Source organism: Lonchura striata, chromosome 36 (genome assembly GCF_050655825.1).
Source record: "Lonchura striata isolate lonStrDom1 chromosome 36, ASM5065582v1, whole genome shotgun sequence".
Lineage (NCBI taxonomy): Eukaryota > Metazoa > Chordata > Aves > Passeriformes > Estrildidae > Lonchura > Lonchura striata.
This window is the reverse complement of record NC_140738.1, coordinates 10,169,678-10,183,950: the sequence shown is the minus strand read 5'-3', so window position 1 is coordinate 10,183,950 and position 14,273 is coordinate 10,169,678.

Genomic DNA, 14,273 nt, shown 5'->3' with positions numbered 1-14,273 from the left:
AATCAGCTCTTTGGAGACCAAGGCCAGCCAGACTTGTCTCTCCTGGAAGCTTTCACCTGGGAGAAATCCATGGATATAGGGAATCCTGGAGGCAGATTCCAAACTTTGGCCATGGGTGCCTGGATGTGAAAGGTGCTTTTTTCCCATAAGAAAGAAAAGCACAGGGTCCCAGTGTTTCACAGGAAGATGAGAGGTGGCCCCTGGGTGGCCAAGCCAGCCAGGTCTGTCTGTCCTGGCAGATTTCATCTGGGAACAATCTTTGCATAGAAGCAAACTAAGAAGAGGAATCCAAATTTTGGCCATGGGCACCTGGAAGAGAAGGACAGTTCTTTCCACAGGAAGGAGAGCACCGAGCCGCAGTGCTCCAGGGGCAGATGAGCAGCAGCCCTGGACATGCCAAGGTCAGCTGGACCTGTCAGATGGCCCCCAGGTGGCCCAGCCAGCCAGGCCTTGATGCCTTGAGAGGCCACCTAGAGCAGAGGCTGGACAGTGTTACAGGAGTAAAGTGGGGATTTATTAAAAAGGCCTTCAAAGGATTCACCTGGGCAGTACAAGGGCCTGGCTGAGGGTACACCCAGGATGGACGCCCGGTCACGTGTTTACACACTTTTGTAAGATTTGGTTCATTTCCATATTGGGGTTAATTGTCCAATTATACCTTCAGGTTATGCAGCCCCACCCTCCCAGTCTGCTCTCCTCAATTCGCTGCTGTTTTCAATTTTTGGGCCCGAAGCTGCAGCGGTGTCTATGGTTCTCGGGCAGGAAAAGGATTGTTTTGTCTGACTACACTGTAAAAGAACTTGCTGACACTCTGCATGAAGTTCAGAGTTACAGACTGATACAGCACAGAATTGGGAAAATATGGAAGCTAAAACTTAAGGCATCAGCCTGTCCCATGTTCCCTTGGTTCCATGGGGACCCACAGTGTTAAAATGGCTCCTCGTGACACTCTGGGCTCCACAGTGTCACCCTGGGCCCTTGGATCCATGGGAGCTTCCCAATGGTCCCCTCTGATTCCACAAGGTCCCCACAGTGTCACAACTGACCCATGGTTCCATGAGGTTCCCCAGTGTCACCAGGGTGTCCTTGGAGCTGCCTTGTCACAACTGACCCATGGCTCCATGAGGCTCCATGAGGTTCCCCAGTGTCACCGTGGTCGCTGTCAGAGGCTGGATGAGATCAATGTTCCCAGACACCTTGGGCTGAGCTGTCAGTCAGTCACACAGATGGGACAGCGCTGACCCAGCTCTGAACACCTGAGATATCAGAAGTCCCAGTTGGGGGGAGGCCCACGAAGGCCCAGGGGCTTAAAACCAAGGAGCACAAGGTCAGCCCCTGGTATGGACTCTGCCTTCTCCTGGGGTTTGTGTCTCACCCACACTGGAGCCCCGGGAGCTGGGAGCCACATGTGTGTCGTTCTGTGGAGCTTCTCTCTTCCTGTCTCTCTCTCTCTTTCCTCTCCTTCTAATGCTCTTTATATGGAACAGTTTTGGGTACCTGAACAACTGCAGTGTTTAGGGGTTTCCAGGCTAAATGGGCTGAGGGAATGAAGTTACAGCTGTGACAAGTGATTTAAGTTGGATTGGATTTGTATTAAATACTTTTCCAAAGTTCCTTGTTCTTTTGTACTTTTCCAGTAAAATTTTGGTGGTCCCGAATGGGCGCTGAGGGCACTTGGGGGTCCCGGAGGGTCTGGGGGACACTGATGGGACAGATGGGGGCGGTACCGGGGTTCTGTGGAGCGCGGGGCATGACGGGCGTTGTAGTCCCGGCTTTAATGGGGCTCTATGGGGCCGCAGAGCATGACGGGAGTTGTAGGCAAAAGAAAAGATGGCGCAGGCCTTAGGCCCCGCCCCCAAAGCCGTGATCCCACGCGCTGATTGGTTGGAATCGTGATAGGCGGGAGGCTCGGCCAATGGGAGGCAGTGCGGGTGGGAACAGCCATTCAACCCTTCCAGTCCCTCCCAGCACAGCCCAGTTCATCCCCAGCACAGCCCAGTACAACCCCAGTGCCCCTCCAGTCCCTCCCAGTACAGCCCAGTCCCTCCCAATACACCTGAGTTCATTCCCAGGCCCTCCCAGTTCCCCCCAGTGCCATCCATATCCCGCTCCAGTGTCCCCCAGTCTTCCCCACAGCATTCCTGCCCATTGCGGGGCAGCGGCCCAGACGGAATGTCCTGCGGCCCAAACCTCCTGCTCCTGCCACACAGTGCCAGCCTTCTCCCCTCCTCCTCTCCCTGCACGGCACAAATTTCAGCTTGGAGGAGGCTTCCCCAGAGAGGGCTCCGGCTCCTGTCTCAGCCCGAGTGTCCCTGCAGAGGAACAGGGCATCTTTCAGGCACTTCCACAAGCTCAGGGTTCCCATTTCATGGGGAATCTGGGATGAAAATGGCCTTTTTCTGAAAGACAAATGCAGAGGAGATGGATTAGAAATTATTTGGGAAAAGTGACCCTTCTTCCAGACAAAGCTCACCAAGTCATTGCCTGCATTTCTCCTTTTCAGGTTCTTACAGTCATCTCCTGAAAGGTCCAGATTGTTCTGGTGCTTTTCATGAACTGATTGAACTCTTGATATATATCAGTGCATGAGATGTGGAAGCTTCTAAAATGAACACAGAAACAAACTCCCTCTGTCAGCCCATTTTCATCTTCTACATCACTTTCAAGCTGTCCATAGGGGTGTTGGAATGATTATCACACAGCTCTCCATTTCTGGCTGCAGGCTCTGGAGATTCTTTCTCTGCATTCAGTCAGGCTTGCATTCCCTGACAATTCCTTGTAGCCCATCATGGTTTCTTAGGGTAGAACAATAATAGTGAAAATCTCACCAATGGCACAACTGCCCAGCCCACAAGGAAAAGAAAGAACAAATTGTAAAGTTCTTCAACTATTTGTCCCGCTTTTCTGCAAGAGTCGAGCTGCACACACGGTGCGGAAAGGCAAGAAAAGCTGCTGCTGGTGGCACATCTTGTGACAGAAGCTGCTCAAAGCTTCCTCGTTCTCCAGCCAAGGTTCTTGGAAACAGCAAACAGGACTGTGGAGAAGATTCTAGGAAAACTGAAACAGCTTTTAAGAAATGAAATGAAAATGGAAAGAAACAATCCAAGATGTTTTTCTCTGTTTATTTTTATGCTACCCTTTTCTATATTTCACTACTTCTCCTTCCCACTAATTGCAAGTGGATCTCACTTCTATGATCCACAACGTGGCAAGTTTTAGACAGTGTAAAATACCATGAGCTACACAAAGTTTGCCTTCCCCTGTTTTGGTTTGTTTTTTGGTTTTTTTTTTTTTGGATATCAGTGCTGGGGACTAAGTGCAGTTCTTGGGTCAGGTACAAATTCAGCATTGAGGGAATGTGCTCCAAGAGTGTTTGACCCTCAGCAGGGACAATGAACAGCCGTGACCGAGGGGATTCCTGTGCTCCTGGGCAGGAGTCCAGGCTCTGGGTCTGGGCTGGACACGGCAAAGTTCCCGTGTTTGGACAGGCTCAGGGGCTGCCCTGGGGAGCGCGGGGCTGGGCGCGGGGGCGAGCGGGCAGCGGATACACGGACACGGGACACACGGACACAGGGACACACGGATATGGACACACGGACACGGGGACACACGGACACAGGGACACACGGACACGGGGAAACACGGACATGGACACACGGACACAGGGACACACGGACACGGGGACACACGGATACGGAGCTTCAGCTGCAGCGGCAGCAGCGGCAGCAAAAGCAGCGAAAGCATCTGGCACTGGGGCGAGCTGGTGATGAGCCGGGCCAGCGGCAGAAGCCGGGCCGTGCCGGGCGGGGCTGAGCCGGGGCCCGGCAGGGTGGGAGCTGCCAGGACGCCTGGAGGGAGAGCGGGCGTGGGGCCAGCGCAGGGCACAGAGCATCCCGGGCTGGCCGAGGGGTTCCCGACCCCCGGCACGGCATCAGCCCCACTGACGGCATCGTGCTCCTCCCGCAGCCCCACGGCACCAGCGCAGCCCTGGAGATCGCGCTGCTGGACAAGGTCTCCTCTGGCTGTGCTGGTGTCATTCAGCTCCTGCAGTGGCTTCAGTTCCCGGACAGCTTTGTGCTGGTGCTGGAGCATCCGGAGCGGTGCCAGGACCTGTCGGGTTTCCTGGCGGAGTGGGGATTCCTGCCGGAGGAGGAGGCGCGGGGGCTGCTCCTCCAGGTGCTGGAGGCTGCAGCATCCCCCTGATGAACTGTGTCTGTGTTCCACAGGAACCCTGTCCTACAGCCCACCAGAGGGGATCCACCAGCAATGCTACCACGGCGAGGCAGCGACGATCTGGTCCCTGGGCCTCCTGCTGCACCACCTGGTCAGGGGGACGCTCCTGTTCAGGAGGGGCCAGGAGATATCTGGGGGCAGATCTTGTTCCCAGGACGGCTCTATCAAGGTGGATCCTCATCTCTGGCCTCAGGGGCAATACCAGTGCTGGGAGACAGCAGCAACTTGTGGGCGTCCTGCTCTGGCAGCTGCTGAGGAGGTGGCACATGTCCTGCTCTCCTGCTCTCCTCCAGAGAATCCATGGGGAAGTTTAGGCCCAGCTCTGGGCACACCCAGCATGGCCTGGGGACAGGAACAGGGGGCAACTTCTCCAGCTGACTGGTGATTGCTGGTTTCTCTCCCCAGAGTGCCAGGATGTCATTAAGAGGTGTTTGTCCATGCAGCCCTTGGATAGGCCATCCTTAGGAGAGATTTTCCGTGATCCTTGGGTGCAGGGTGTTCCTCTGCCCTAGAAGATGGGAGAGATCCATGTGCACAGTTGGATCCAGGGGCCTGGCAGGTAACAGCTCCACACATCGCTTGGCAAGCAATGGCAAAGCCAACCAGACAGGTTTTGTCCTGCCTGTAGCTCTGAGCAGGGGTCAGCAGAAGTGAACACGCAGCTCTTGGGCTGGAGCTGAGCTGGAGACCTGGTGTGGCAAGCACTGGGGCCCACCATCCCCCTGGTTTTGCTTGCCATGGTTCGTGGATGGCTGGGGCCCTGGGCAGAGCCCTGACAGCCTGGTCTGGCCCAGGGAAGAAGGAGCCCCTGGAGAAGCTGTCCCAGGTGGGGCTGCTGCTGCTGGGGACAGTGAGGATGATGTCAAGGATGACAACCTCTTGCTCCACCTGACCACCGGCAGGCTGAAGATGGTGGACTTTGATTCTGACACCTCCTCCAAATCCAGGCTCCACAGGGAGTTTGCAGATGAGTCCACACGCAGGGGGATGCTCCCAGATTTGGGCATTGCACAGCCTGGCCGGGAACCAAAGGTTCCCCCTTTGCTGGGGCGGATGCAGCTGATCCTTCAGTTGGCTGCCAGGCTGCTTTTGGAAGGGCTGGGGACATGGGCTGGGGTGGATATGAAATGGGAGTGGGCACCTGGCCCTGCCAACAGCCCCCAGCACCCACCGTGCCTCGGGCTGGGGCTGGGCTGGGGCAGCCAGCCCGACACAAACAAACCCCCATGGTGAGAGCAGAGGTGGGACTCCAGACCCTGTGCAGGGGCTGCTTTGCTTTGCAGGCAAAGGAGGGCTTGGGCTGCTCCACTGCCCTTGTTTGCTTTGGGATCACCATGGGGGCCGTGCAAGGGAAGGGAGAAAGCCTGGGATTCCCTCCCCCATGGTGGGTTTTTCCCTGGCATGCAGGGGTTGGGCCTTCCTTAGGGCCCAGACAGAGATAAGATTTTTGACCTTTTTTCTTGTTCCCCTTTTTGTCTGTAATCTATTTTCAATAATTTGATGTTTGTTTTTCTAGAGGAAGCATTCCGGGTGGAGATCCGGTCTGGATCAGGACGTGCTGGGGAGCAGCTGTGGCGTGGATGGGCCGTGCCCTTGGAGAAGGCTGAGGGCATCGTTTGGGACCAGCTTTTCTTCCAGCGGGGGATGGCGTGAGGTGGGTCCTGTCTGCTGGGGATGGTGGGATCAGAGCTCTGGGGAGATGGCAGCGAGCACAGGAGCGTCCTGCTCTGGGCAGCTGCTGAGGGCTGGAGGTGCCGTGGCTGGCTGCAGGCTGGGCACATGTCCTGCCCTCCTGCTCTGCTCCCAAAGGCAGCAGTGATGGGCAGCTCTGGGCACAGCTCTGGCACGGCCAGCATGGCCTGGGCACCGCGGGTGGCTGGGACAAGGGGACAGGAGCCTTCAGCTGACGGGGCTTTCTGGTTTCTCTCCTTGCAGCCGGGCTCTGCGGGTGCTGAGGCTGCTCTGGGCTCTGCCAGGGCCCTGCTGGAGCTCAGCACGGGGCTGCAATTAGCCAAAGGAGAAATGGGGTGCCCTGCAGCACAGACTTGCTTGAGCATTTCAGCAACACAGCTCAAGAAAACATGCAGCCACCCAAAAAATAAACTTGTTCAATAACTTCTGAAATGAAATCAATCTGGGATGACCCCAAATGACTTTTTGCAGCTTGCTCAAGGAGTAGTTCAGCCCTTCTCTGAACTGTTTTCTCTTCTCCCTGCCTTTTACTTCCCAAATGCTCCCTCTTTTCCCGCAGTGAGTTCCCAGCCCATTCCAGTCTCCATCACACTGTTGCCTTCCCTGGTGCCCCTCACCATAAGGAAGGCCAAGCCCCAGGCTTAGGGACTCATCCTGTCACTGGCTGAGGAGCAGCAATGTCTCAAGAGTCTGGTGGGATTTTAGTGTCATTCAGAGCTGCTCTCCAGCCCCCAGCTCTCCTCACTGCTGAGTTCCCGCTCCCTTTTCCTCATCCTTGCAGCAGGATGAGCTCTGTGAATCCCCTTGAGCCTCCCCACTCTTCCCAACCCATGCACCCACCTCAGCTAGGCTGAAGCTGCAGCTTCTCTGTCTCCTCTGGCACACCAGTGCAGTCCCCTGTGCAGGGAGCCCCAGCCCCAGAGCACAGCACTCAGCAGTGCAGTCGGGGCTGGAGCAGCTGCCCTGCAGCCCTGCCTTGGCTCTTTGTGGCAGGGAATGCTCCCTGTTTGCAGCTGTCCCTGCAGGATGGCCCTAGGGCAGAGCCCAGCCGGGCTCCCACTGCAGCCCCTGAAGCTTGGGGCAGACAGTGGTTCCAGAGCTGAGGTTCACGGGGAGCTCCCGGAGCTGTGCCTCGCACTCTGTTGTCGTGTGTCACCGTGCAGGCTGGCTTGTACGGGGTGAACCGCTCTCACAGAGATCCCCACAGCTCCAGCCCCTGCCCATCTGCTCTGTGGGCAGCACAAGGGCTTCAGCAGAGCCACCAAAGGCCAAGGGGCTTCTGGCCATTTTCCCTGCAACCCTGCAAGCCTGAGCAGCTTGCTGAGCCCAGGAACCCTTTTCTCCCTCTTCCCCTCAGCCCTGCAGAGCCTGGACAGCAAAAGAAAGATCCTGGGAGTCTGTCTATAGCAACACATCCTATATTAACATGCTAAAGAAAAACAAAAAGAAAGAAAAGAACAATCTTAATGAAACAAAACATTCCTGCTGGCTCAGGTGGCCCCAGCAGACAGAGCCTCTGGAATCAGCTCTGTGCAGAGCTCCAGCAGCGCAGCCAGCCGAGCCCCGACAGACGAGGCCGTCTCCTCCATGCCCTGCAGAGCCGATCACGCAGGCTGTCAAAGATGGAATATGGAGCTCTCTCTGCTTCCTGGACGATGTACGATGTTTGAACTGCCAGGCTTGCGACGTCGACACTGATGTCATTTTCCAAGCCTTCAAGGGCTGAAAGAGAGAGGAACAGAGCCATGGTCAGTTCCCACATCTGAGGGGACCCGAGGGGACTCTGTGCCAGGGCCATCCCAGCCGGCTCTGGCCATGGCCAGCAGGGAGCAGGGACCAGCTGGATCAGCCCGAAGCTGCTGGCCACGAATCCCCCAGGTGCCCTGAAAGCTCTGTGTGCTCTGCCCATGCCAGCCCTGGTCCGCACAGGGAGCAGAGCCCTCCGCAGCCGGGGCAGGGCTCGCAGCTCCCCCGGCAGCCCCCGCTGGCAGCCCGCTGCCCTTGGTCACCCTCAGAGAGGAGCTGGAGCTCTTCCTTCCTCCCCCTCAGGTGCCGCCCGGCCGTCCCTGGGAACACAGAGCCTGTCAGGCCCAGGGCACAGCTCCCTGCCAGCGGCGCCGCCAGCCCTGTGCCCACACGCCCTCCTGGCCCGGCTCGTGGCTCACCCATGAACCTGACGGCCGCCTCTCGCAGGGGCTCCTGTGGGCTCTGCAGGTAGGGCAGGGCCCGGCGCAGGTGCTCGGCCACGCTGCTGCTGTCCTCTGCCAGCTGGAGAGAGCGGCAGGAGGGAAGGGTTGGCCCCGCAGCCCCCCGGGCCGGGGCTCCATGGGCACCCGGCTGGGGCCGCAGGAGCCTGGAGCAGAGCCCGCGCGGCCTCGGGCTGCAGCAGCGGGCAGGGGCACAGCTGCCAGCCCGCACACCGAGCACCGCGCTCAGGGGCTGCTCCAGGCTGGGGCTGCGGCTTCCCAGCCCTTCTTACCAGGCACTCGGTGAACTGCCACAGCTTCTGGTTCTGCACCATCTGTACAAGATCCCTCCTCTTGAGGAACTCGGTCGCACAAAGCAGTGTTTCCTGAGAAGCCTGGAGAGCAGCAGAGACGCGGAGATGGCCCCACAGCCCAGGGCACAGGACCCCGTCCCTGTGCCAAGGCCAGCAGGAGCTGCAGCCTGCGAGGCGCCAGGGCAGGGCCAGCCCAGCCCCTGCCAGGGGCCAGCGGCAGCTGCCGAGTCCTCACCTCTGCCACTCGCTGGTTCTCATCATGGCAGTGGAAGAAGAGTGGTACCAGGCTCTGGTGCACATGTGCCTTGAGGACCTTTTTTTCCTCTTCCGGAAAAAAATCCAGCATCTCTCGGAAGATAAACAGGGAGCACAACTGCACCTCGCTGTCCTCCTGTATGAAAGGAGGGAAGAAAGACCTCAGCGTCAGCTGTTTCAGGCCCACCTGGGCACAGCCCGTGAGTGCACAGGGCACAAAGTGTGCGGGCAGCACCCGCTGGCCGTGGCTGGAGGCGCAGAGCCTTACGTTGTCAAAAAGTGGCAGGAGCGCCTCAGCCAGCTGCAGGGCGAGGGCGCTGGTTACTGGGGCACCATTGCAGAAAAATAACGCTCTGAGGAGAACTGTGGTCATCCTGAGCATGGTGCTGTCATCTTCGTGCAGGAGCTCCACGAGCCTTTCATGCAGGCTCCACATCCTTATGGCCATCTACTTGTGGAACACAAGTGTGTGAAACACCATCCTGCTGCCATAGGGCCCAGGGGCCCAAGGCCTGTGCCAAAGCCCTGGGGCAGCTGCAGCAGGAGGCAGGAGAGCTGGCAGCAGCTGCCCCAGTGCCCCAAGGCCAGGCAAGCCCCAGGGACTTCCTTCCCCAGCCCCACGCTGGCAGCACGGCTTCAGCCCCTGCGCTCTTCTCACCGAGACACTGGTGGTGCCGAGCGCCACGAGGCCTCGGAGTGCCAAGCGACGCCTCCCCCTGCACTCGCCCTGCAGGTGCTTGGACAGGAACTGCAGGACGCTGTCACGACACTCACTCAAGTTCAGGTGCTCCAGGATCTGAAAGGCACAGGCCGGTGACGGGGGAGCGGCCGGCGGGAGCCCAGAACCGCCCAGGGCCGGGCCCAGGCAGCAGCACAGGGCGCGGGCTCCGTCCCAGGCACTGCGGCCAAGAGAGGGCAGAGAGCCGGGAGGCAGCTCAGCGAGGCAGCGCCGGCCTTCAGGCTCACCTCCACAAGGAACGCCAGGGTGGCCAAATCCCGGCACGGCGTGTCCTTGCTGAGCAGCCCGAGCAGGTGGAATGCAATCCTGGAACACGCGGCTTCGGATGCGCGGTGCATTTCTCTGACAGGAGGAAACACGAGTCAAAGCCCTCAGCCAGCGGGGGCAAACCTCTCCCAGGACTGCCTCACAGAGGTCTGGCCTTTCTCCACCACCCTGCAAGGGGCAGCTGAGCCCTCTGGGAGGTTGCTGCTCTTGGGCATGCTCCTCTCCCAGCCTTTTGCAGCCTCCTTGGCCGTCCCTTGGTGACAAGGCCTTCTGGCCCACGGCCATGGGGACTGTGTGGGGCACCTCGGGCACAGGGCACACATGCCGGGGACAGCTGGGGAGCAGGGGGTCTCACCTGGCCAGCACGCCCACAGCACAGTGGTGGGTGTCAGCACAGAGCAGTGTGTCCCAGCCACGCTTGTCTTCCATGGCCACCACCACATCCTCATAGTGCAGTCGGCAGAGCAGGGCCTTGAGGGTCTGCTCTGCAAAGCTGTGCACAGAGCAAAGCTGAGGTTACACTGGGAGCACTGGCCCTGCCCTGGGCACATGGCAGGGACAGGAGGACTGGCATGGAGCACCTGCTGGGGCTGGTGGCAAGACCGTGTTGCTGCTGGCATCCCTTCCAGAAGGTATCGACCTCCTCTGGCACATCCAGAGTGCTGAAGAGCACTTGGAAGAGCAGATGCACAAAGAGGCCGGGGAAATGCACGGTGACTACATGTGGCACACAGGGCAGCTGGAGGATCTTCCACATCACCACGGTTGCCTGCAAAGGACAGAGCAGCCTGAGACAGCGCTCAGTGCCGAGGTGTCCGTGTGGCAGGGCCCGAGCACGGGAGGGAGATGCCCGGAGAGACACAGGGGGAGCACCGGGCCTGGTGGCCCTGGAGCTGCCCCGAGGCCAGGTTTCAGCCCAGCGCCTGAGGCAGGGAGACGCCGTGGGGGAGGGAGGATGGAGAGCTGCTGGAGAGGTGGCCTTGGGGCCAGCAAAGGCAGAAACTCACAGCCAGGGCAAGGACAGCCGCGTGGTCCCCATCAGAGGTGCACGTGCTGTGCTCTGGCCAGCTCCCCAGCACATCGAGGAGCACGAGCATGGCCGGCTCTGCAGTCCTCAGCGAGCACATGATGTTCTTCCACATGGCCAGAGCAGCTCTGTGGGGTCAGAGCTCTGTCTCAGAGGAGTCTGGGACACAGCAGCGTGGCCTGGGCGGCAGCGGGGAGCTGAGCTGCTCTGCCAGCCCTGCCTCTGCCCACTGCCCCTCACTGGCAGCACGCAGGCAGCCCAGCCCTGTGGGCACTGGCCCCTGAGGGGCAGGGGGAAAGCATGGCAGCCCTGGCAGGGGCCAGGGCTGGCAAAGGGAGCAGCCAGAGGGCCCTGGAATTCTCTGTGTCAGACACCTGGGACAGGCTGCACAGGGGGAAGGGCTGCTGAGCCCTGAGCCCTCTGGGCAGGTGGGCCCCGTACCTGTCACACAATGGGGCCACACGCAGGAGAGCCATCACCACGTCAGAGGGCTGTGCCTCTGTCAGATCCAGAAGGGGCCTGTACAGATTGTATTCAGGAAACTCATTGGCCATGAGCCACTGGTGGATGTACCTCACCATGGCGGGCACCTGAAGAAGGAAAGGGAGACTTGGAAAGCTGCCGGAGGAAGGAATGTGCCCAGCTGCCCCAGAGAAGTGCTTCCCTTGCCTCCACACTGCCATGGCCTCAAAGGCTCCCAGGGAGCAGCAGGTGTGGCTTGGGAGGCCAAGTAATTGCTGGGAGAAGAATAGCCAGGCCACAGGCTGCTTACTTGCTTTGGGCTGGAAGGACCCTCCTCCACAAGCATATCCAGCAGGGCAGCGCTGGTCTTGGTTTTGAAGATGGGAGAGTACGCTCTGAGCACGGTGCCCATGGCGCTGCTCTCTTCCTCCCGAATCCTCTTCATGAATTTGCAAACCATCTGCAGCAGAAGGGCAAGAAGCCCGGGATGCTGCATGGAGTGCTCCGAGCACAGTGCTGGGCTGAGCAGTGCCAGCAGGCCCAGCCCAGGTGGGGATGGCTGCAGGTACCTGCGCTGTTCTGCAGAAGCGGCCACGGGTGCGTTCCTGCTCTCGTGTGCGCTGCACGGCTGCACCTGGCAAAGAGCGAGCGCAGCCCGAGCTGAGGGGCTGCGGGAGAGGCCGGAGAACACAGCCCAGCCCTGCGCTGCCCAGGCAGGGACAGCCCCGCGACGGCCCAGGGCACGGAGCACGGCTGTGGGGTGTCTGCCCGGCCCCTATTCCAACCTGTCCATGGGCATGGCCCCAGGGGATGGCATGGCATGGCATGGCATGGCATGGCATGGCATGGCATGGCATGGCATGGCATGGCATGGCATGGCATGGCATGGCATGGCATGGCATGGGGCCAAGCTGGCTGCAGGCACCAGCCCTGTGGCCCAGCTCTGCCACTCACCCTTCTGCCGTGGCTGGAACTGCTCCACCTCTTTAGGCTGCTCTGCTGGGGCAGATCCAGGGCCTTCTTTCTCCTCCTTCCCCCAGGCCAGCTTGGGCACGCTCGCAGGTCTGTGCTCTACGACACTGCCTGGATTCATGGCTGCTTGCAGAAGGTGAAAAGGAAAAGGTCCAAGTCAGCAAGTGCTGCAGTCGTGCCTTGAGGGCACCTGCAAGAGTGAAGTCTTGGCAAGGCTACAGGACAGCAAGTCCTGCACTCTGGTCCTGGGGGCTCCAGCCACAAGGACAGGAGACTCCTGTCAAGGTTGGTACAAATGCCACGGTCTGCCCTCGAGGGCAGCTGCAGAAGAGATGCCTCGGGAAGGCCAGGGGTCACCAAGTGCTCTGGTCTGGCCACGAGCTCACCTGCAGGAGTAATACCTTGGGAAAGCTCTGGGTCAGCAAGGAACAAGTAGCTGTGCGAGGGCTCCTCACAGCACCGCTCTCTCGCGTCCTCTCTCGTCGTGTGCACCGAGCACTGTGGAGTGTAACTGTAACTTGTAACTGCCAACACCTCTGCCAGAGCGTGTCACCAAGGGCCCTTGGAATCCCTGCCCCGTTCCATTCCACGGTGACCATGCTGCACCGTGTCACCAAGGGCCCTTGGATCCCCTGTCCCGTTCCATTCCACGGTGACCATGCTGCACCGTGTCACAAAGGGCCCTTGCACGCACTGCCACCTGCCCTGGGGCCACCCCCAGCCCCCCAGAGTGGCCCAGGGTGGAAGGAATGCCTTGCCCCAGGTGTGTCAGACAGCCCAACAGGATCTTTAGGAAGGGCTCAGCCCATCAGCAAACGCTGCCCTGCTCTGCGGGCTCAGAGCAGCAGGAGCCCCCGCAGCTGCCGACGCAGCCGCGGTGGGAAGGGCACGGGGCCTCCACAGAAGCTGGCACGGCCTCCTCGGGACACGTCCCACATGGTGGCCATCCTAAGCACGGCCGTGGGAAACAGACCAGGAACGTGTGGGCCAGGGCAGGAATGCTGCTCTGAGCCCTGGGGCCCGGGCAGCGCTGACAGCAGAAGGTGAGGCACAGTCCCCGCCCAAGCAGAGTTCCCTCGAGCCCTGGCAGCACCGGTGCCCGTCTCCTGCCCCAGAAACCTGTGCCCCAAAAGGGCTTCTCTGCCAGAGGGCAGCCAAAGCTGGTGTGCACTGGGGGCTGTGCTCCGTCCTACAGGGGCTGTTGGTAGCAGCACCTGCAGCATCTGGGGGCAACATTTGGTTCCTGTCAGATGTTGTTGCTCCTTCCCAGAATGATTTTTTCATGGAAGGTATTAGCAGCAGCACAGAAACACCAACAACTACTGAACTTCACAGGACAAAGAGACTCCACCAAAACACTGCCATGTTTCCGTGTGCTTTTGCATCTTTCTTGCACTCTGAAAGAAGAAGAATTGGCCCAAGCCCTGCTGTTCAAATCTCCAGCTGCTGTGTGTCTGCCTGTGGCAGCTCACTGCAAACACAACTGGCTGCCTGCTCAGCTGGGCAATGGACGGCCACAAGCAGGGAGGGCCCTGGTGAACATCTCTTTGGTCTCGTGGGGCAGCGAGGGCACAGGAGACAAAGACTGCTCCTCCCGAGTTCATGGGGCAACAGAGAGATTTTATTTCCCAAGCCCCCCCTTACACAGGGCATTTGAAAGACCAGGCCTGGAAGCTCTCATTGGTTTGAGCTCCACGCCCCTTCAGGTTCTGGCCTGTGAGGTGCCTGCAGTTTTGGGAGATATTTGATTGGTCAAGACCCCTGTCAATCATGGTAACACCTCACCCTCCTTTTCTTTATAAAATTCTGTGTATTGTTCTCTGTCACCCATCTGCAAGGGCCCTTTGCAAACATGGGGACAGAGGACAGCGTGCATCTAATTTACACTGGAGCTGCAGCATTCCCCTCCAGGAACTGTTAGGGGAGAACTCAGGCCACAGGCATAATGCTTCTTGGTTACAAATTGAACTTATCTCTAAAAGCAGAAAGCTATTTAACCCTGAGCCCATTTAACCCTTAGAGAAAAACCCAATTTTAAAAAACAACCTTTAAGCGCTTGATCCCTTGGGGAAAAACTGAACTCCCAGAAAACAATCTGTAAACAGAAAAACTGTTTGTAAACATGA